We start from the raw sequence: 21,267 nt of genomic DNA, 5'->3' as shown, positions 1-21,267 counted from the left end.
AGTTGGGTGGGGCGAGGATGGATCCAGTCTATGCGACGCCTTGAGATATGTCACACACTGCAGCTGCGAGCCATCTCCATCGGGGGCAAGAATTAGGTGCCTATTAACTCCTCGCCACCGATACACGCTCTCTCGTTTTCCACCGAGATGCCGATAGGCGGAGCACTCTCTACCGGGCTTCGGCCCCCTTCATAATCATGCTCAGACTTTGAGAAACATTCAGCCATTTTGGAAGCTATTTTAGGATGTATATTAATGATAATTTAATGGCTGTTGGCATCGCCTAAGGGTCGGGTGGTCGGACGGTTCCTCCGTTTCGCCGCTAGTAATCTAGCAATCATTCTCGCTATAGCTGACTGACTGTCTGAAGGCCTTGGAGGAAATGTTGTACACAATGATGGTTTTGAAAGGGATAATTGTAAGCGTAGGTTACGCCGTCAGAGTGAACGTCCCGCTAGAATGAAGGAAGCACGCGTCCAAGAACAAGCAGACAAAGCCCTTATCTTCCCACACATCATCGTGCCGGCAATCTGACTCATGAACCTGCTGAAGGGAAGATGCCAAGAGACGGAGGAAGTCTAGAAATGGGTCCATGGTTTCCACACTTCTCAATCAAGTTCCATCTAGAAACTCGGCGAACCTTTGTAGACAAGAAACGCCGGTTTGGTGCAAGAGCAAGCAGGAATGACGCGACGTAGATAAAACCAGAAGTTTCTTCTCTATCGCCTGTCTTGACGTTTTTCGATGCGACACGTCTTCAACAGCGTCCATCGATTTCTTTATCATCATGTTCTGGAGGAAACTCTTACATAGTCTAGTAAGGGAGGGTGGTTTCAACTCAAGCTTCAACTGCAAGCCGTCTGCTGTCAAGTATCCGATCAGTTGCACACCAAACACACACGCACACAGTCTCAAAAATGTTCAAATCTGAATGGAGCTTTGTAATATACCAAACATATCCACGGCATATCCGTTAAATCACGGACGCCGCGAACAAGGCCAGACTTACGCTAGAGGCTGCAATGCCTCAACATTCGCGATGGGCAACAGCTCGATAGAAATCCCACTACCTCAACACACGTACACCATGATGTGGTTCACAATGGTGTTGTTGTTGCTAGTTTCTAGTAATACTAAATCCGTTATACACAACCCTCGCCTTTAAGCCTTCCCTCCGAAACGCAATCGCCGAAGAAGGGAAGTGAAGTGAGCGCCGTCTTGCTTAACCTTGAGGGCAAGAGACCGGTTGAGGGTTGGCTGAGCGATAATGATTTCGGATATATCCCCAGGGCCCGACCAAAACGCGCCTTAACCTTTCCACGGGTGTTATAGACGGAAGTTCTAGTATCTCCGGATTCTTTCCTCGGGAGAAACGTTCAGCTTCCCGGTGATGGAAATTTCCTCAAATCGATTACAACATTCAATTCTCGAGACTGTGCGATAAATTCGCAAAAGTTGTCGACTTTATCTCCCCACCCTGGAGTGCAGTTGTACTTGTTCGCCTTTGGTTTGATAAAAGATCTGTTCCATCCCGACTTCCCGCCGTTCCCCCTCTGGGTGGTCCATTCGGCGTAAGATAAGTGACAGATAACCAAGGCTTCCATCCAGTAGGACAGCTTCAATTGTTACACTACAGTGAGGGTAGTCTCCTTCCATCTCGCTCTTCGAGTGCCCTTCAAAAACCATCATCATGATGTGATAACTGTCAAATATTTACCGCAAGTGGCACCGCACTGGGGATGCAAAGGGCTCGCAGCCCACGTAAGATAAGATTTATGGACCCACGGGCATCAGCTAAATATTTGTCCATTTTCTATTTGCTTGATCTCTTCGAGCGGCGTAGAGTCGGAACGTTCGTAGTTCGCCGACGAAACGCAAACCGATACTAACACATTGTGATTCTATTCTCAAATAAGTTGAGCAATTTAATAAAAACGCAAAATGGCACAAAGAGATTTATAGTGGATGACAAATGATTTCCTGTCACTTTTTGCCACGACAAAGGTAAACGGAGGAATGCCACCCTAAAACCACAAAAGCGACAAGAAAGCGAAGCACCAGCTGCGTGAACGAAATAATATCGACAAATTTGCGAAACGATGTCCCAGAGCTTATATGAATAATCCATCTAAGGCCAAAAACGAGCTCAACGTCGGCATCGTTTTGGGAAGAAAAATGTAATCCCGCAAACCGCGAGGGACGCGCGGTCGTCGGATGAAGGAAGGAAAGGAGATGGAGGGTGTTAACCTTGAACGCGGAATGGCCAATTTTACCACCCGGTACACCTTTAGCGGGTGGTGGTGGGTGGTTGAAGAAGCTGCGCAACGTATTGTCTAACGTACACTGACGTACTTGTGTCTCTTGGCGACGACCTCCGACGATTTCTTGCACGAAAGGAAAAAACGACTAAAAAACGCATCGAACCAAAACAAAACAACAGCACACACAAAAAAAAGGGTGCATCGAGGTGTAACGGTGAGCAACAACAACAACAAACTGGCTGCGTGTTGGTGTGCGGTGCGGGGGATGACACTTCCGTCGGTGATGATGTCAACATGATGACCGAACTTCTTCGAACCGAAGATCGCTACTATTTCGCTTTTAGGCCGCGGTTTCCTGGTAACAACCGAAAATCTTGCTCTTCTTCCAAACCCACTCCAACGTCACTTCCCTTATAGTCCAGAGGTAAACATTGTACCGGCCCCGTCTTATCGATTTCTCCGACGGTATTTGCGAGTTTATTTAAATAAAGCTCAACGAAACGCCGGGAGAAAGCGTAAACCGGTAAAAGAAAATCCTGAAGATAATGTTGTTTACGGCTGGAGCGTTCGGCAGATGGAAAAGTTCTTGTACGCCATATTTGACACTGAAAAACTCCACAATGATATCCACTGTGCTAAGCCTAACGACTAGAGGTAACGAAGAAAACAATTCTATACCAAGCGATATTTTCCATTCTTACTCGGCGTTGTTTACAGATTATCTTTTCTCTATCATCAGATCATACAAACATGAAAATTATTACTTCACAAACAACTGAGTGTAGTACATGAACTCCATCTTATAAATTGTCATACTTTTCCATAGAATTAACGCAGCCTACTATTACTTCAACTAAACACATAAAACAAGTTAGTTAAGTAAGTCCCCCACCTCGTCTCCAAGGTTACAAAAAGCTGCAGAGTGAACGGAGTTCGTATTCCATTCCCGTTTTGTACAGCTGAGAAAGGTCGTCCAAGCAACGTTCAAGATAGTTTAACGCCTACTCTCTGTCTCCCTCTCTCTTGCACACTGCTTCTCTCATTCCCTCCTACATACGCTCGGGGAATGTCCGGTGCACGCGTACTCGACACGCGAAAAAAAAAATCAAAAATGGTGGAACCGCGACCAAAGGTACCTCCCATTCCGCGTACCACCCCATTCCGCGCGCGGGACACGTTTGCATTTCTTGTGGTGGTATGTGTTTTCGCATCATCGTGGCGCTAAAGGTGTGCTGCTGCTGGTTTTTTTTCGTCGTTGTTTTTTTCTGCTTCCCTCCCGTTCGCGGTTTTGTTTTGTTTTGCCATGAACTTCCCATCATATTATTACCGATTGAGTCCAACTTCGCGGCGGGAAGGGAGATTTTTGTGATGCAAAGAAGAAGAAAAAACACACCGAAGACTGCATGTGTGAAAATACACGGTGGGAGGGAGGTGTGGAAGAGGAAACGAACATACACAGACAAAAATCGAACAAACACACAACAAACGGGAAATGGAGAGCTGGGTAAAAATGATGGTGATTTTTTAAATAGCCACCACCGGTTTTCGCGAATTGTTTCGCGAAATGGTAAACGGGAATAGGAGAGGCGTGTGCAAGTGTGTGTTTAGGCGGGTTTTTTTTTATTATTATTTATCAAACGGGTTCCACGTTGGATGGGGATGCAACACATGGGAGGGGATGATTGGGGCAGGGTGAATGATTGTGCTCCAACTCCATCTCTATCTCTCCTCTTTCCATCCGGTCAAGAGCTGCGTTGTTGTTGATCTGCAGCGGAATAGTGTTGGTGAAATCAGCAAAACAAAAACCCCCCCTCGCCTGCTGCAGCACATAACTTCCCGTATGCTGTTTTGCATGTTTTCATGCGCAAGTGAAATGTAGTTTTCGGGAGGGTGGCCTTTTGCGTTCGCCAGGACTCCTCTCTCGTATCTCGTACAGGGGGTTGCCTCGAAGTGCTGGAATCTGTGCAATTAAATTTTAAAACCGTACCGTCATGTTACCCCCGTGCACAAACGCAGAACACAACCCAAAGTGAGAGCCGAGTCATCTTTCAACATTCGCGTGAGGTGCGATGCTGTTGCCGCATCAACCCCAAACCGCTACTTTCCAGCGACTACACAACCAAACCGGAACACACACACACAGCACAAATCGCCGAAATTATGATGAATTGTGTTTTAAAATTTACTTTTCAAGCAGCGTTGCGTGGTTGATTTATGGAAGCGAGGGAAGTGCAAAAGCGCTATACACAACGTTGCAGTTTTAACGAACGAAGTTAGTTTGTAACAAGCAAACAAGCGGGCGTGTTCTTTGCTGTTGTTTGTTTATATCCTGGACGTCTATTTTCTTCTATCAAACTTGCAAGAAAGCATGACTCCTCATTTGTTAATAAAATAGGAATAAATCCCCTATCAGACAGGACTTGGAAATTAATTCGCGCCCAAGTCACCTTTGGATCGCTCCGAAATTCGTCAGCAAAAGCTACCGTAAGCCACGGGACACGAGTTCCATTAGTCATCGTGCGTCCAAATAAATCTTAGGCACTAATCTAGGATTTCGAGGAAGCAAAGATTGTTCCAGGGAGGTGGAGGAGACAATGGCGGGCACGTAAATCCCGGCAAAATGAGCGCACGCCACAACAGAAACACATTATTACTATTAATATTGTTTTGCGTGCCGCAAAAACCGATGCAACGGATTCGGAGGTTCAGCAGGTTCTCGGTGTCGGGCTGGTAGTAAATGGCCGCGTTACCCTCGGCTGACCATGAGCCAGATTTACGAGAGAACGGCTACTCGAATTCTTCACACTCGGCCGAGGTTCGTGTGTATCGCACACACCAACCCCGCTTGCCAAATGCAAATCAATCCATCCTCGAACGTTGGCCGCCGCCATGTTGCCGTAACCCTGTAGCGTTATTTTTTTGGTGTGATTGATTCGCCTTTAGCGTAACGCCACGGTTTCCAATTGCAAGCGGTGTGTTTGGGGATCCGAACTGGAAGCTGAGCTGGAGACGCTTCTCCTTAGGCCTTAATATATCCATCACAGGCCCATCGATTGCACACTTTCCCAACGGCATTCCCCTCTGGCCTGGGTTAGACAAAGTCAGTGGTATAGTTTCGTTCACTTCTCTCGCCCTCAAGTACAAAAGTACGCCATATCGAAACACGCACGACCGAAAGTTTACGCACCACTCGGGGATTGTGTACCTTGAAAGTTCACGAGAGATCCGCTCGCTTGACGGTGTGCACGACGACGAAAAACGCATGCAACGTCCGATCGAATCGAGTTTGGGTCAATACTACACCTTTGGCCACAAACGACGTCGTTAGGCTACCAATTAAATTGACAGCTTCAAGCCCCGAACGGACTGCATCGACCTAAAGTGTTACCGGTTCGGCGGTGCAGAACAACGGCGCAAAATCCATCAACACGGTTCTTGCTTGAGTTCTTCGTTTTGGCATTGAGGCAGGCGATTACAATCTAGCTGCGAGGGTTTCCGGCCTCACAGTTTGACAAAAGTCTCCTCAATCGCAAACCTGTTTGTCCACATTTCACTCACGTGCTTAACGTTCGCTGCAACAGAATTAGCCGGTGATCTCAGCACTAATTCGCGATGTCGCCAACGAAGAACAACAACATGGCGGAAAGCGACGCCATCAATAAAAAGCAGGTTTTAAGGTAGAAAATCAGGAACAGCATCCCCAGATGCACAACTCGAACACCACAAGTGGCGTCATTGTTTATTATTAAAAGACTCGAAAGGGAAGTAAGAGGAAACAACCGAAATTGGTTCGCGTGTGAAGTAAAACCGGAGCGCTAATGCCAATTTGGCAACGCGCGGTAATCAAAATGTTGGACGAAACCGTTGATACGGTATATTAGGGGGGGGCCTTCATTAAAGCCCGCGTTCGTGGCTTCACCCAATGGAAAAGCAATCGATGATCGATCTGCCTCGTGGCTTCGTCTTAAAACACAGATGATCTCATAGCGGTCACACGACAAATAGAAATAAAAACCGGAACCAAAAAAGTGGAATATCCAAACGAAAAGAACACAATGAATCGCTTCGTTGTTCACCGCCGATTCCGTTCAGCCTGTCAATGCAGTAATCGACCTTCGGAATAAAGTAGCTGTGGCTAAAACAAGACAGAACAAGAAGAAAAAAACCTCAACCAAAACCTGCTGATCAACACTTTTATCGGCGCTCGAAACGGACTTCCTGTGCTAGTATTTTAAAAGTGGAAGAACATGTTTACCCATTTCGTTGTGAACTCATGAAAAATCGTTCGGTTCACTATTTTTCCCTCTCCAATCAAGCGCAAACGTGCCAAGAATATGCGTATTATAAATACCATTCGCGTTCCGGTTGCAGTCACGGATCTTCCGCAGCGTACCTGGAAGTGAACGAGAAGATAAATAATTAGAACATTGTGGACTACTTGAAACCCGTTAAAACCATCGAAAAAAGGGCTTACGCAGAACATAAAGGGGTGACTAGAACAAACGTCGTCGGCGAAAACCCCGGAAGTGCTCGAGAACGTGCTCTATCTCGTAATGAAAAATACACTCCAGAATACGTCAAAATCGCACCCCCGTTATTACTACGGTTAGCTAAAAGTGCGTGATGGCATTTGAGGAAATGCGGCCCTTCAGAAGGAATGCCAGGTGGTGGAGAGATAATCCCGAAACGATGGGGTGTGGCGACAATATGTTCTAATGATAATTGAACGCCACCGACTCAGACTCACGTTTCGTAATTCACCCGTTTCGTAATAAAGGGAAGCTTTAATGTGGTTCTTATGGTTTATAAAAACCCAAAACCTGATCGACCACAAAACCTCGACGGAAGTGCATTTACTTCCAATTTGGCTGGCAAGGTTAACCGTCCTTTCGCCAAGTTGAGCAGGAAAATATTTTTGACAGTAATTAAGATGGCGCGCCAAGCGCACGGTTCCGGTTCGGGGACCGTTAAAGGTGAGCTAGCAAGTGTGAGTGCATGACTAGGGCTCCTCTGTTTGTCCCTGCCTCGGGCGCAGGTTTGTTTGTTGATTGATGAACCAAGGAAACGGGAAAGGCGTCACACAAGAGCAGCAACAGGAATAAGGAAACGCGCTGGCTCCAGAACCGGATCCTAGCGCCGCACCGATTTCAATCTAATTACCGTTGAAACCTATTATGCCTAATCTTGTTTAGATTTCCGAGCCAGTGATTCTAATGATTACCGACTGCTCGTCCCTCTGGTTCTGGTCCTTGGTTCGTGTCGTCGTGTCGAGAACGCAGAGTTCGAACGACGGGCGTCCTAGACTAACACACCCCAACACCGAAACACGCACATGTGTGGGGACAATTTTCCTGCGTGTGTCGAAGGCACCAACACCCTCTGTATGCTGAACCGATCTATGAACCAAGTACAAGGATGCATCGAACACAGGGCGGCAAGGCAATCAAATCGATTGATCCATCGAGTTTCCCACAAGCGGAAAATACACCCCCTCTTCCCTCCCTTCCATTCCGGAAGTATCTCATTAGGTAACATACACAAACACACCATGGATACGCCCTTTGAAACTAGCTACTGACAACAACGTCACTTTGCGACCCCAGGATCACCAAGCGTCAATGACCGATGGATAATGTGGCGGCGTAGTTCCCGTACTCCGACCGATTGACAAAGTGGATACATAACCACGGACAAGTGTAGTACAACTCTCGATTCTCCAACAATCTCCCCCGGTTCCTGCTCCACCGAAACTCCCCAGCATTGAACAAGGACAACACGCGCCTATGTTTGGAGAATCTAGGGCACGTAAAAATTAGAGACAACACCCTTTTGGAAATGAATTGTGGATGCATTGGAGAAGCGTCAAGCGTCCCCCAACGGGGTACTATGGCATGACTAGAGTGACGTTTGGGAGTTTTAGGATATGGATGGCCTTATAACTACACTCAAGATTATCTAGTTCTCCAACAAAACCATCTTTAAAACATTAAGAACGAACGACAATGTTTGCATCGTGTAAAACACTACAAAAACCATGATAATTATTGTTGTTATCATCAAATTTCCCGTACAGAAAGGACCCGGTTTAACAGGCAGAAGCATAAACAAACCATTGAGGCCAAACTTTGAACCTTCTTCGGTTGTTTGTTGTAGCTCTGACCGGTAAACTTTGGAGCAACCGAAAAATGTACAAACAATCTTTGGCCAAGCCGAGCAGGTAGCCGAAAAGGAGGGAGAAAAGGTTCAATGAAAGGATCCCAAGGGATCAAGATAAGAGAGCAACGAGAACACATATGGCAACAGTTTCTGGACGCATACACTTGTTTGGTCAGCGATGATCGTTCCTCTGAATAGCATTCCAGAAATTATGTCCTCTGCCGGGAAGTCCTTTTTCCCTCTACCGTTATAGCCATCGAATGTTCGCACACAAGAGGTCCGAGGAGAGCCAACAACAAGAAAATAGAAAACTTTGACCGACCGGCCACAAGCAATGCAAAACAAAAGAATCGGTTACCTATCGCTGTTCATGCAGCTTCTTTTCAAACGAACGTAACTAGATCTGGAGCCTTGGAAGAGAGATATTTTGTGGAACGTCGAACGTGCTTCTAGGGAAAAATATGTCTCATAATGTCCCATTTTATGGTCTATAAGTATTTGAAAACAACCGAAGAGAACCATCGAGGAAAGAAATTCAAGACCAGTTGTGCTCTTCATGGTGCAGGTACCAACCTATACAAATTCTATTAAAAACGATTGGAACTATTTTCCCCGGTTTTTAATGCTGCTCGTGTCCTGGAGCGTTAAAAAAGGAAACGGAACGGATTGTAAAGGCGGTTCGCTACCCAATTTACGGACTCGGAGGCTTTCAACACCCCTCAAAAGGGGATTGCGGAACGGTTGAGAAAGGGATCAAATTCTTGGAAACCACTCTCTCTACACACGAAATCTTGCACACCTTTTTATCGAAGGCGTCGGAAAGGCGGGTTCACATCCAAATACTCTATGAGGAGGAACTCTACAGTGTATTCCGTTTGACCCACAACGCAACCCGATTAGAATATTGTCACTCTAAGAGACTTAAACTAATACCAATTGAAATGAGTTTCAAACCCTTTTCCTCGTTTTTCAGTATGAATTGGATAACAACCAAGCAAGATCTTTTAGGAAACAAGAGGCGGGAGAAGACATCAACTATCGACCCTTTTAAGGGCCAAGTGTTAATGGTGTGTAAAGCTCGGTAAAAACCTTTCATTGGAAGGCATTTGAGGAAAGATTTGCCCACAAGATTGCAAAACTATCCCACACACATGGTTCCATTTACAAACGCGATTTACTTTAGAAACGTCGTCTTATTTCTACATTATAATTACATACTGCCTTTTCGCGTTACTGTGGTTTGTTTCTTCTCCTTTTTACCACTTGTAATGTTCTTTGGAAAAGAAAGGTGGTCTTCTTTAGCTTAGAAAGAGCACCTTCCAGATATTAAATGGATGTACACACCACGTGCACAATGGACTACAATCACTTAGTCGGTGTTGCCTCACTTAAATCCGGTGTAGTTGAAGCTGGAATCATAAAAGAATCACCGCGTGACGTAGGTCTGAACTTCGCCCCAAATATGAGCGCTAGCGAAATGTGGGTATTAAATTGGAAAATTATGTTACACAAAGCATTTTTTCGTTCAGGACAAGTACTTGAAGGTTGAAGGAGCATGGAAGCTTGGTTTGGTGGTTTCAATGAGCCCCGTTCTTCACGTCATGATGGCAACCGACGAGAAGCAGATTTTCGGACTTGTTACATCCGTCGCTGGGAGACGAGCGCACTTGAGCACTAACATTCCAAAGCCAACATCAGCGTCACCCAGTACTTAGAGGATCTCACGGAGCATCATAATACCGGATCCGAACCAGCGCTTTCGGTTCCCCGGACTCCGGAACGATGCACACATCAAGCGACTTTCCCGCATTCGACCGCTAGAAGAATTGCTACAATTGTTGATAGATTGATGTTGATTGAATTCATCCGCTCTTCCTCTTTTTTCGGCCATTTTCCCTTTCTCTCGCTCTCTTTCCCTCACTGGCTTATCAAATTCTCGATGAGCATGCTGGAACATTTGCGTGGCCACGTGAACTTCACGCACCAGCTGCCATGTGAGGAGTGTTGCTTTTTTTTCAGGATGGTTGATCAAATTTCTTGGAAGACCAACGTCAAACATCGATTATTTAGCTGGATGGAAAAAAGTTTATTCTGATCAAATATGGATTACTAAAGTGGTATATCAATCGTAAAATAAATTTGTAAGTATGATGTTCTAAAAACTCTATCGAAGCAAGCGAAGTTTAACACGTTGCGTACCAAGCGTTTTAGCACAATTTTTAGTACAATTTTTCAAATTACAATTTGTTTATAATATTTGTTAAACCGATTGTTTTCGAAGGCCAAGCAAAAACTTAGCTTCCCAAAAATTTATATAAAATATTATAATAATTTTTATGTTGCATTTTCATTTATTTATGGGTCAAAAACTTGTTTGTACTAAAACTGCTGTCACCCATATTTGGGTGACGCGGTACGCAACGTGTTAATAACCTTCTGTCATAAATCCACAGAACCAAAGTGTGCGGGAAAACGAGGTGAGTGTCATTTCACGCAATGACAAATGGCAATTTTCCGCTTCCGGCACGATGGTAACGTCCAAACGTATCCTCTCCTTACAAAACGCGTGTGTTTCCTTAGACTCAGTTCAAGAAAAGGATCAATCAACTATTAGAAACGAAAAAAATTGAGCGGAAATTTAATACAAACCGATCACGAGCCTGGCCTGAAAAAAGCCAGTCGGAAGGAAATTATCAAACAGCTTGGTATCGTTTACCCCCCGGCGGTTTGTTGCCCCCTCCCAAGCCCTAGTGTGTATGTCTTCGTTCCGTCATCTGAACGGGAGCCTCTTTTCCGACGAGAGGCGATGGAAAATCACTTCCGGCAGCAGCCAAACCCCGAATGGAGGGTGTGTGTACAATCCCTTCCTTTCGCTTGCAATTGCACAAACATGGAGACGAACAAACCGATGTAAACGCAATGCGTGTAACGAACGAGAAGACACCGAAGTGCTTCTCGTTGCAATTCGTTCGTTGCTTGAAGGTGGTGAAAGTTTTTCCGAGCTTTCGCGAACCACGTCGGCCTTGTACGATATCTTGGAGCTACCCGCCTTTTTTACCCGCCGGAGTCGAGGGGGGGAATGGATGGTCGCCACGTAGCGGAACATTGTTTCCTTCCCTTCCCCTTTCGCAAAAGCGTTTATTTAGAAATAGATGGAAAAAAACAGCGAGAAAGAGGTCTTTGCCCGATTTTTTCCGGCCCCGCTCTCTACAGAGGCGCAACGGTAATTTGGGTTTAAATCGGACCTGCTTGTCTAGTGAGCAAATAAGAGAGAGATGATCACCGAGCGCTGATAACAATTTTCCACCACCCTATTTGTAAGAAGGGGGGGTATTTTCCGTTTTTTCCCTTTCTAGTTTCAAATCAAAGGCAATAGAAGCCACGCGAAACACTAAATTGCTCCAAACGAACACAGCGCCATCGTTCGAATTCGAGCGCGAGAAGCTACGGAGCATGGCCTGGCAAGCAACAATACTATCTTTGAAATAAATCACACGAAAATCAATGCAACGACCGCAAGAGGAAAAAAGGCAAACGACACCGGAGTCAACGGATCGCTGGCAAAATACAGTTTACTCTTTAGAAATGTTCGGATGATGCAGATTTTATCTCGTCGAGAAAAACTTCGCTTCCCAGCAAATAGCTTCCCCCAGAGTTTCGTAAATCGCAACTCTTTGCAATTTGTTATTTACTTGCTGATTCTTTTCGTGAACGATAATTACTTTACGCCGGATCGAAACCTGCGACCAAAATTAATCGAAAACCATCACAGTTTTAGAAACTTTATTTATTTATTTTGATTTTTAGTCTGATTTATGCTTCCAAATGATTTTCAAGTTTAGACAAAAGTGTTTATTGAGTTTTATTGCTTCTAAAACAAAACTTTTGCATTAACTAGCGGCCTTGCTGTAGACTGAAGATCGGGAGATAAGTTTATTAGAAAATCGTTTAATTAACGAATCTTAAATTGCCAAAGATAGACGTCGACAGTACACATATATAACGGAAATTCTCACACCAAACGAGCCAAGGGCGCGGAAAAGTTAAAACCACGGATGATTTCTCATTTCCTGTGTGTCAACATTGCACACACGCAAGCGCAAACCTTGAACCCCCAATCCGTTCGCTACCTGCAACAACGTCGTTATTTCCGCCCAGTTGCGGTTCAGTTTTTGTACTTTTTGTTTGGAGTTTCATTAGACAAGTGTGCACCTTTGGGGTACGAGATGGATGCCACGAGACGAACCGTACGACGGAGGGCAGATGAAAAATAACCTTTCGAATCAAACAAACCAGTACAACATCTAACAGACACGATAGTTTTGGCAAATGTAAGGCGAAAAGTTACAACCAAACAAAGTCGACATCCAATGCCCTCCCTAGCGTCCCTTCGATGGTTCTGTTTACATTTTCGGATGCCACTTTTCCACGTTTCTGTTAACCAGGTCACACGACGGACACATTACATTGTAGGTAGTTTTTTTTGTTGCTTAAATGAAAGCAAAACAAAACAACCGACCTTACCTACCGTCAAACTAGGTTCATCTTTCACTTTCAGCCTCGTCACCCTCGACATAACACACCTGCCTGGCTCGTTATCTTCGGAGCATATAGACGCGTCGGAGAAACGGTTTCAATATTTATGCTTCAACCGGAGCGACTAATGGAAGCTGATTAGGTTTTATTTAGTTTTTTGTTGTTGTTTCAGTTCGCGAAGCATTTGAGATAGTTACGAGATAAACCAGGCATAAAGGAAAGCTACTTATGATAAACTATTTTAAAGCGTTGTAAGAGATACATATAATCACACAAAGAAACAAATTTCTTTCCCTCAACTCTGTACTGTTGTAACTTCCGGCAACCTGTGACATTTTCAACAGCAAAACGAAGCTCCACTATCTCCAAACGAGAAAAAAAAACAAACAGGAACAATAAAATTCACCGATAGGAGTCCGAAAATAAAACCTGATCCATGAGCTGGTTGGTGAAACTCATAAAAATCCCAGACAATGTACCGCGCCACCGGAATTCGAGTTCGGAAAGAAAATCTCCATCACGAAAGCGGAGGAGTTTTTGGATGGAGGGTGTCTCTCCCTCCCTCACACTCTAACCCTGCCCCTCTGTCCTGGCCGTATTTCCGCCGCCATCGGATCCATTGAAAATCAGCGTGCCACAATGTGTCCACATCGGCAAAATGTCGATCTCGTCCGCCGCGTGCGCGCACAGTCTTCGCATTCCGATGTGACTCTACAGCCTTCTCCTACTTCTCCTAATGCGTCCCCCGGTCCCTATTTTTTCGGCCTTTGTGTGTGTCAACCTGCCAAACCGATACAGAGAGAGAGACACCAACAAACCAAAACCAAACACACGCTGCCCTGAACGACGTTGTGTCGAACGCACGCACGGTTTCCCCCCATGCGGTTTGCCTTCGGTTTCGTGAATGTTTACAAACATCGGCCACCATCACCCGCCCGAACCGAAGGGGAAGGGGGGTAGAGGCCGATGGTAAACCGGTTGAACGGGCAACGGGGCCGCCCCCTGCCGATTGGTAGTAACCCTTGCGCCATCAAGTAACACTGGTTGGGTTTTGAGGTGATCCAACGTCACCAAAATAGGAGAGACACCTGCCCTCGCCGATGCCAATCTCCACAACCCAATGGCAACTTCCAGTAGTTCGAAGGAACCAAAGCAAAACGGCGGCCATAAGGTAAATAGGGGTCACTCGCTTTCAATTATGTTCAATCAAAATTCCAAACTTCAGAGACAACTGTTTGACTAGAGGCTGCTGCCCAACTAACTCCCAGCACATGACCTAACGCTGTGGCCTCCCGTCTCGCAAGGGTCAACGAATGGTTTTACGAAACAACATAGACTGTGTAACCAGGCTCGCTGGCCACAAACCAACAAATGGCAACCCTGCGGTCTTCAGCCAGTGCGTGTCTTTCGGGAGCAAACCATCCATCGGACGTGCTCGAAAATGTAACCAACCAAGATTTTAAATCCCTGCTACCGCTGCCTCTACAGTTACAACCTCAACCTTGCGCCCTTGCGTTACTCGAGGAGGTGAAATGTTCAACTGTCCCAAATTCAGCTCCACATCCCACATCCATGGGTTCGTGGGTATACAACATTCCCATTTGGCAGCGCGTGCTTATTCTTTTGCTTACATACCAACCTAACCTCAAAACTCGAAACCCAAATTATGGCCGCGAATAGCGAACGCATTCGTTCGCACTATTTTAGAATGTTCAGAACATCGAATCGAAAACAAACGGCACGTTCGGAGAATGGTAACGAATTAGATTTAATTCAATCAGCTCGTCATGTGCGTGAAAGGAATGCAAGTATTCCCCCTTATAAACTATGCACACCACCGTTTGCCATGCGGGACGCAATATTCGTGTTATTCAGGGTCAACAGAACGTCAGAATGGGGTACGTAAACCTAGCAGTTGCTTTACGTACCGAAACGACTAGATAGCAACCCTCAGCACGTAGCAGACGAAGCTGACAACAAAGGGGTAACCAACGTGCAACCATTTTTGTCCTACCCCCTATATTTGGACGGGGGAGTTAGTTGGAAGACTCTGCAATGTCCGCGTAGTCTGGGTGACGCGTGTCGAGCTCGGGAACGCATCGAACCAAGACGAAGCGACCTCTCCAAAAGCTGCTCCACGCGCGCGCTTCTTCAAGGTCGAAGTAGCTACTTCTTCGCAGATATAGGGCTTCCGGAGCTTGGCGATCGGTGTATCCTGGGCCTGGTTTCTCCATAGTGGCAACCATGCAACCACATCCAGCTGTCAGTCATCGTGAATTGGGCAAGAGACTGGCACGCAATTCGTTATCGCCCAATGACCCACAAATCCATCGTCCACAGAAAAGACAGTCCATCACATTCGGTTGGATCGGATCGGATCATTGGAAAGGAAAACAAACCCCCTAAAAGGCTGTTAAAAATAGGCTTCAAGGTCTCGTGGTGGCTACCGGTACGCAGCAGGCAAGCGTTAGAGAAGAAGTTCGTAATTTGTACCGACCGAAAACCGAATGCCAAAGCCCACCAACCAAACAACAACTCATTCACCAATTCTACGGTGTATAGGGTGTTGTCCTCTACTAACAAGGGGCATTCCAGGCTGCCAGCCAAGCGTGACATTATTGTGTGAAGACATTGAACAAACCCCACCCACTCCACTCGCTACTAGCGACCATTTTGGAGGTGGGTTTAAGTGCGGAATATTCCAATAATAGAGAATTGAGAACTCAACCAGAATGGGTCCTTCAGTGGTGGGATTGCGATTTACTCTTTTCGTACCTGAATTCTGGAAGATTAGCCTACAACACACAGTTGATGGAGTTAAATATCGTGTGGCTTATCCCATTAGTCGGATACAGTGTTTCACGAGCTCAGCTTACCCGACTCGACGGTCATGACGGGAGAATAGAAAAATCAATAGATGACGCCGTGTTCTGGCGCAAGACCTTGGGGTTGGAGTCCCGTGGCACTAGCAAAAAACCTTTAAAAGCCCGTAGGTAAAACCTTACCAAACCGTGCAACCAAACCCATTACCAACCTTGCACCCAAGGTACGACCCAAGGCCTTAAAAGGGGGTTCTTGTCTGACGCTAACCGCCGACCGGTGTAATTGCCGACTGACTGTACCCGCCTCCAGAGGCCCTCTCTCCGGTACTCCATTCGGACACACGACTCGACTCCTGGGTCCCTTAGTCGTGACCTACCCTAAAGAGCGCACGAGCCCCGACCGTAGACTGCAGTAATTTACCGTCTGAAGGTTCTCACCCTTCTCCTGTCGTTTAGCGGCGCGAATGCAAAACAAACCTTATTTAGCCACAGTTGCATGCCACAGTAGCCTGTGCGCTCCTATCTCCCAGCCTACTGCAAAAGCAATGACAGGAACAGTTGAGCGCCTCGGAGCGCGAGGAAAGAAGTAAACACCTTCACTGCAGCAAAACCGGGGTTGAATTTAGTCAAGTTAGCCAATTTAAACGGTCGATAATGCTTTTTGCCTTTTCCCAGCCTACCCGCAGAACCCCTTACGCTCCCCGCCGAGTCGATGCATTGGACTGCAGAAAAAGCCCCACCGTAACCCTCGCGGGGTGCGTAGTTTTAAACCCGATTATGGATTTAATCGAAGCGTCACACCAGGTGGGACAAACTAGTTGGTATGCATTCCATGGCGTTTCGTTTTCCAAACCTCCACAAGCCCCGAGACGCAACGCCCTGCAGGAGTTTCTCCATATTTCCCTTTCGGGGCTGCCTTGGAGAAGTTTCCTAGGGGTTTCTGTTTTGTTTCCTTCCAATACCGCAGTACAGATATAGCGGTAAAGGCGATAGGTTTTCGACGGCTATCGACGTATTTGACGACCTGTTACGAAATGTGAACACGGCTACGTGCAGGAATGAAGGCAACGACAACGATGACGAAACGTCGGATGGTGATTATACCGGGGCTAGGTTATGGATTAGCTTCGTTCCCTCGCCTACACCACAGCCAGAGAATGGACTCTGCCTATGGTGGAGCTGTTCTGAAGAAGAACTTTAAAGTAAGCCTTCTATTTCTGGGAAACCTTGAGCGGGGACATAAAAATAGCTGAGTTATCGTTCGAGATGACCAAATGATGGATGCTAATCAAGAGCATCCTTGGACCTTAATGATTTTTACACACTCAAGTAAGGCGTTCCAAAGTCCAAGAACACCGTAGATAAGACTTCAACTTCCTGCGTTACAGCATTTGCATTATCGGACGGCGCTACGAAACACGGACGAAAAGATTAATGAAGTGTTTAGAAATGTCGGTTTTACAACATTGGATCGACTCCTATCACCACGTTCGAATCCGGCCACCAATTTCATGATCTATAAAGATTTCGACGGCACGGAAAAAAATGTCCTCGTTATCTACATCCAGACTAGAGGGGGAAAAAAGCGATCGTCCTCAAAGCATGTTGCATTCCAGAATAGGTCCACAAACGAACCAGAACGAAAAACAAGCCAGAGAGCGATAGGAAAATCTGTTTGTGGATAGATGTCTGTGTCTTATCAGCGAAACTTCGCTCGGTTGTTAGGGGGTGTTCTGTCAGTCCAGAACATTGACAAATGGGTGGCCCTCAACAAACAATCCTCCCCCTCGCCGAGCAAACCCATCATCATCAATGGCAATGGAAGATCAATGACCGAGAACCTTCAGAATGCACCTAATTCCGGAAAGGCAAGCCAAGTGCATGCCGTCGAAGTCGTAAACAAATAAATCGGTCGCGACGTAAGTGCTGCACCCGCTGCACCCGCTGCACCCGCTGGGCGTCTAATGACCCATTTACAGGGCACACACATAAAACACTCTATTTCCACATACCGGTGTCTCCGGAAAGAAAGTGTGACAAGTAAAAGTAAACAGCACCCAGCGAGCACCAGAGCGAGCAAAAGGCCAAGCATTATCTCGGGTAGAAACCAGTCCGACTCTGATGCTAGAGGAACATTATCAGCCGGAAGGAAATGAATTGTAATTTTGGAACGAAAAAAAACACCGGAATTCGGTTTACAGCCTACACTGCAAAGGTCTTTGATTTTGCTTTCGTTTGAATTTGTTTTGGAAAAACAAACCCCGGTATGCAGATTGCAAATTGTTTTCAGTTATACTTGCATACACTTTCTCCCCGGCCCTTGCCCAGGTAAGAAAATCTCTCTCTCTTTACACTTGAATGTTGGATCACATCCATTTACTTCCAGGTCACCTTCCGGGAGCTTCAAAAGTAAATTCCCAAGTGATGGGAAAGTTAGAAAGAAAGTGTTCAATAATTATAACAAATTTAAATTTTAAAGTTGATTTACTTTAAATTATAACACTTTAGGATACCAATGAAAACCTTGGAATGGGGCTAGGCAAAGAAAAACGGATGAAATCGTGGAAAACCAAAACACAGATTGTTTCAAGATGCACCTGGCACTTTCATGTGTGCTTTTAGGTTATCAACTGGCAAGTGTGGTAATTTTCCTACATGGAAGGCCCTTTTCCCGAACACAAAGTGTACGGTAGCTTCCGGGAAGTGAAGAGAAAAACGTAATCTCGTCTCGCATTCCGCACCAGGGCACAAACTATGTTTGCTTCCAACCAAACAAAACACACGTTTGCTCATTATTGGAAGCAAGAGGATGGGATCCCAGGGTACTTCGATGCAAGAAAAGCGCCACGACATTCGAGCATTCGGTCAAGATAAAATGGAACATCAAAACAATTTCCGTCCCGTCCGCGTGGGCACGAAAGCGAAAAAGCGGTTGCGAATTGAATGAGAATTCGGAAAAATGAGACCTTTCTACGATGAAAGCGAGCTGGTAACAGCTGGTGGAAAATGAAAACTGTGGTCAGCAGGAATCGCGCGGGTGAGGTCGTAGGGTTTTTCTCTCCACGCTCGGGAGCCTTTTGGGGCCAATATAGGCAAACCAAAGTGACGATCATTAGGGCAGATATTAGGAGAAATGGCCCGGAGCAACTACCTTATGGAGTTTGTGTAGTTTGTTTAGACAAAATGTGCAATACAAACTTTGTTTTGTTCGAAACTGCCTCTTGAAAATATCGCTCCTAGTTTCCTCTAATTCCTACGTTGTTTTATTTAAAGAAATGCTAAACGCGTGCTTCTCGTGCCACTATCGTGGAAAACTTAATCTAGCCTGCTGCGTTGGTAAAACATTGCACCCTTGAAACGCAGTCAAGAAACGCCTACTCGAATATACCCGTTACAAATTTACACAATTCAAACCAGCCGTTCCGTTCTGAACAAACTTCTTTTGCTCGCATTTGTAAACGATATCTTGCGATTGTCTTCCATCTTCCTTCACCGATACGAAAATGCAATCGCAAATTTAAAAAACCACAGCATGAAGTTAAAATGCGCCGGCAGCGCATTCGGGCGGTGCTAGGTTTGTTTTTCCAGCCCTAACCGCATTCAACTTGCACTGGTGTGCAAAAGTATTGATCGTTTAAGGTTCCCCCTCACAACACCGCAGGGGAAAAAGGGAGAAGAAAACGTGATACAAATGGCCACTTCCAGGCCTTTTTCGTAGGGGGGGGCCACATGGCAACATAGGCATCGTCGATGCTTACTACTGCACACTCCACCACAACTCCCTCCCCCCCGTTCCCTCGAAGGTCCGTTTGTCCTTGGTTGTGCTGCGGCGAAAGGCGCAGAGAAAAAAAAGGCACACACGACGCTCATCCTTTCCTGCAGACAGGCATTTGCTAGACCTACTACGATGACGACGACGACGGCGATGACTATTTCTTCTACTCTCTACACAAACCACACTCCACCACCTAGAAACGTCCTTAAAAGGAGCAAACAGAACCCAACCCCGACGGTGTGTCATTCAGCCATCTTCAGGCACAGCGCGAAAGGGTAGGAAGGGGCGGAACGGGAACGGAAAAAAGAGAGCTTACGATGATTCCGGTTAACTCGGCCGGGGTCGGAAAATTATCCCCACTTTCCACCACGTTCCCCGGGGCCCTCCCGAGGGCGAGAGAGTTTGGTACAAGGTGCAGATTTTTCACACTCTCTTCAAACACATTCGGGGTTCGCATTGGCCCGGTGCGAACAGGTCGCGCCCTTCACTGCCTACTACTACCGGGGGCAACGGTGTGTGCCACCAATACCCAGCCGTCGTCCCGTCGGTTTTGAGTAAGGACGAAGGACGAATACTACCACAACTACTACGTAGAGCGTTGCTCGCGACGGACGCCAGCGAGTCTGAGTCGATGCTGCTGCGGTCTTGCTGGAGCGCAATGCTCCTCTGCAAAAAGGACACACACCAGACGCACACTTGCAGCCGGAGTTTTCCCCCCTTAAGCAGGAGAGGGAGCGTCAACCAAAGGGGAATGTGGAGCCCGAGCGAAGGCTCGCAGGACCCTGATCTGTGTATCGATATTCGCCCGGCTAACATCCTTCTGGTGTTGGTAACGGAAAAGCACGATTGGGTCACGGAGAGAACCCTATAACGAGAGAGTGAGAGAACTGACAGGATGTGCAGGAAAACACCCACGCGGGCTCTCGGAAAAACAGGACTACACCAACACACGAGACCGAGTGCCCCCGAACAAAATACGGGGCAACATTGCTCGGGGATTCGCCTGGCTGGCCTTATCACTGCGTGCGTGCATTTGAGAAAGAAAATAAAACGCAATGTTGAATAGTAAAACTAGGATGGGACCGACAAATGGGGGTGGGAAAACGGTAGGGAATGATTTTTCCACCCGGTTTACTAGTACTACTCTATAGCTCTAGCTTCCTGCCTCGCCCTGCCGAACTGTTGCCAACAACCCACTCCGTTTTTAGGCGTGGTATGGTCATTAACAACATGAATGGTTGCTAACACAGCTTTGAAATGAGCAAGAAGGAGGTTAAACTTTTTTGGGAAGAATCTAGTTGAAAAATGTTTGAAAACATTTCATGAACTCCAGTTATTACGCCAGATAATTTCCACTGACGATTTTTAATCGATGGAGAAAACGAAACCAGCAGCCGGATATTGGAAAATGCGATCTTTCTTTTCCCCGTTTCGCAACGGCAGAGGGCTACATTGTTTCATCCTCCATCGAAGCCAACAACCAGGAAGACTTGCGTAAGGTTGGCAATCGGTTGGTGGTCTCACGTTACGCATATGCAGCTGCAAATAGGCCACGAGTGTGCAATCACCAGTAAAATACTGTTGCTACTAATGATATGGGAAAAAAAGAACTATAATTCCAGTTTTTCTCGACGCCACCCATATGTTGCAGAAGGCTGTGTACGAAGAGTTGTGAAACATTAGTCCCTTCCTCTCTGTTGATAGTTCAACGAAAAAG

Source organism: Anopheles ziemanni, chromosome 2, assembly GCF_943734765.1.
Source record: "Anopheles ziemanni chromosome 2, idAnoZiCoDA_A2_x.2, whole genome shotgun sequence".
Taxonomy (NCBI): Eukaryota; Metazoa; Arthropoda; class Insecta; order Diptera; family Culicidae; genus Anopheles; species Anopheles ziemanni.
Note: the sequence above shows the minus strand (reverse complement) of the source record.